At 47.3% G+C, this 2,693-nt stretch overlaps 1 pseudogene; it reads left to right on the top strand.

Annotated features, from left to right (window-relative positions):
- The first annotated feature begins 227 nt into the window (after positions 1-227).
- LOC147717521 (uncharacterized) lies at positions 228-2,016 on the top strand (annotated as a pseudogene).
- The last annotated feature ends 677 nt before the right edge of the window (positions 2,017-2,693 follow it).

Here is a 2,693-nt window from a genome sequence, read left to right as displayed (position 1 = left end):
CAGAACGCTTTTCCGGATTAGTGCTTGGCACTAGGGGAGTTTGGGGCACGCTCCTGCCACATTTGAATATATTTGATTATATTTGCATACTTTTAAACACTTTGGTATTCATTTTGTAACTTATTCAGACCCAAGTATATATTCTCTCAGTAAAACCTTCAGGAGGTCTTCTGTGCCCTTGGGTTTCTCCCTCCTCTGAATCTCCTTCACTCCTCTGGTAGTTTATTATGGCATATTACGCTGAAGAGCAAGACAAGTGGGTTGAATACAACGAAAATGAGGAATATGAGGAGCCTTATGAACATTTGGAGGTGCAACCTGTTGAAGCCCAGGATTCCCACGTCCAGGGTTTGTTGAGTAAGGCGCTTATTCAGGCCTTAAAGCCCGTATCGAAATCCCAGAAGTCCTCTGGCAAACGAAAATCTAAGTCCTCTCGTAAACATTCTTCATCCACAAAGGCTTCGGCTGAAGCTCTGCTTAATGTGGCGAAACGTGTTTTACAGGACCATGGTTCCTTAGCGGGCAAGGAGAGTCTTCTCCTGCTACCCAGGATTTGACGGATTCTGATGAATCAGTACAGCCCCGGAAGAAGGTCAAAAAGACAAAACATTTATTTTACGATGCACAGGAGGAGGTGACACCCAAGAATTTACCTTTTAAGCCTCAAAATGTAATCCATCCTAGGTCTACTGAGTGGGTTCCCTGTATGGAAGTGGCGCACTATGTTCAATCTAATTTAAGACAACGTTTTGAGTCTCAGGTCAGGGCCACCTTGCGCTCTGAATGTCCCCGACCGTCGTTGTTGGGGAAGGTGGCGGATACGCCAGAATTGGATCCTAATATGGCCACTTTTATGCGCAAATTTTCCAAAGACCCCAAGAAAGGACTTAATCGGGCCTGGAAAGGGTGCCAAGACAAATTATTAGATGTCTCGGGTCCACTAACAAAAATATCAGATGCCGCAGTTACTGCGAAGGATAAGGGTGTTCCCTGGACTCTTCTGAGATAATGGAATGGACGCAACGCGCCATGTGTTTTCTTGGCAATGCCATTGTGGCTTTATCTATAGAGTGACGAAGATCATTTCTCATGCGGATAGACCCCCAGCTAGCTGACATGGCTACTACGGAACCGGGTTCCTTGGCCAATGGTATGTTGTTTGGCGAGGACTTCGTCAAAAAGATGGGAAAATATGTGGCAACTTTTTCAGCCTTGGATAAGGCGCAGGCAAATATCAAGCGTGTTTTCCACTCAGGTGTTTTTAACAGGGCCGGCCATTACAGAGGTCGAGGGTCCGACTGAGGTGGTAATCAGACCTCTAGCGGTGCAGACCAATGAGGAAGAGGAGGTTCCCAAAGGTCGAAATTCTATCCAACCCGTAACAGAGGTGACAGAGGTCGTGGACAACGTGGAAACTACAGAGGCCAGCAGTTCCAGTCTGGAGATTCCTCTTATTCAGGTACCCATTTTACATTACAGGGATCATATGGTGGGAGATCGTATTGCACAGTTCCTTCTCAGGTGTAAGGCCCTATCTCCCGACCCATGGATACGTCAGACAGTTCGAGGTTTTCATCTCCAATTTTATGCGACCCCCACGCAATCGGTGACTCCCAGACCTCTAAGTTTTTCCCCCGTAGAGATGAGTTTCATCGACGAGGAAGTTCAGTCGTTACTGAACAAAGGGGCTGTAGTGCAAACGGATCCTCACCCGCACGGTTTTGTGAGTACAATCTTTCTAGTGCCCAAGAAAGATCTGGGGTTTCGTCTGGTTCTGAACTTGAAAGAGTTCAATGTGGGAGTAGTATACCGTTGTTTCAAAATAGAGGGTATTCATCTCTTGAGGGACATGTTGTTATGCCAGGATTGGATAGTTCTATTGATCCTAAAAGATGCCTATCTGGCAGTCGCCACTTTTACGCCTCACAGGCGTTTCCTCCAATTCCAATGGCGCAGTCAGTGGTTCGAGTTTTCGGCCATGTCCTTCGGTCTCTCCTCCGCTCCATGGTGTTTTAGAAAACTAATGAGACCGGTTGTTCAATGGTTACAGGAGAGAGGAGTCAGACTCATAACCTATCTAGACGATATTCTAATCATGGGTCAGTCGGTAGAGGTGGTACAACTCCATCTGTCTTGGACTATCCAACTACTCCAAGAGTTGGGATTTCTCCCCAATGTTCCCAAATCTCTTCTCATTCCTTCGCAAGTGATCGCATTTTTAGGTTTTCAAATAAATTCCTTGACATCTCAACTTCTTTTGCCTCTCAGGACGAGGACTGCAATCAAGAAGGAGTTGAGGAGAGCGCTTGCCTCTCAGACTATATCATTGAGGACGTTAGCCCGCCTTGTGGGGTTGTTGGCGGCGTCCATTCAGGCGATATTTCCCGGTCCCTTACATTATAGGGCCTTACAGAGGTTAAAGATTCTTCATCTACGCAGAGGCTTACATTATGCGGAACAGATTGCGATCTCACGGGAGGCTCGTCTGGAAATTAATTGGTGGTTAGAGCACATGGACGCTTGGAATGGCAAGGCCATTTTTGCGGCGACTCCGGATGCCATCATAGACTCCGACGCCAGCCGGTAGGGCTGGGGTTCTCGTTGTGGGACACTGGAGACCGGGGGTCGGTGGTCCCAAGAGGAGTTGCGACTCCATATCAATTGCCTAGAACTTTTTGCCGGGTCATTTGCGA

This window comes from Lissotriton vulgaris, chromosome 5 (assembly GCF_964263255.1).
Source record: "Lissotriton vulgaris chromosome 5, aLisVul1.2, whole genome shotgun sequence".
NCBI lineage: Eukaryota > Metazoa > Chordata > Amphibia > Caudata > Salamandridae > Lissotriton > Lissotriton vulgaris.
The sequence above is the reverse complement of the archived record's forward strand: the minus strand, read 5'-3'. Positions and strand labels throughout refer to the sequence as shown.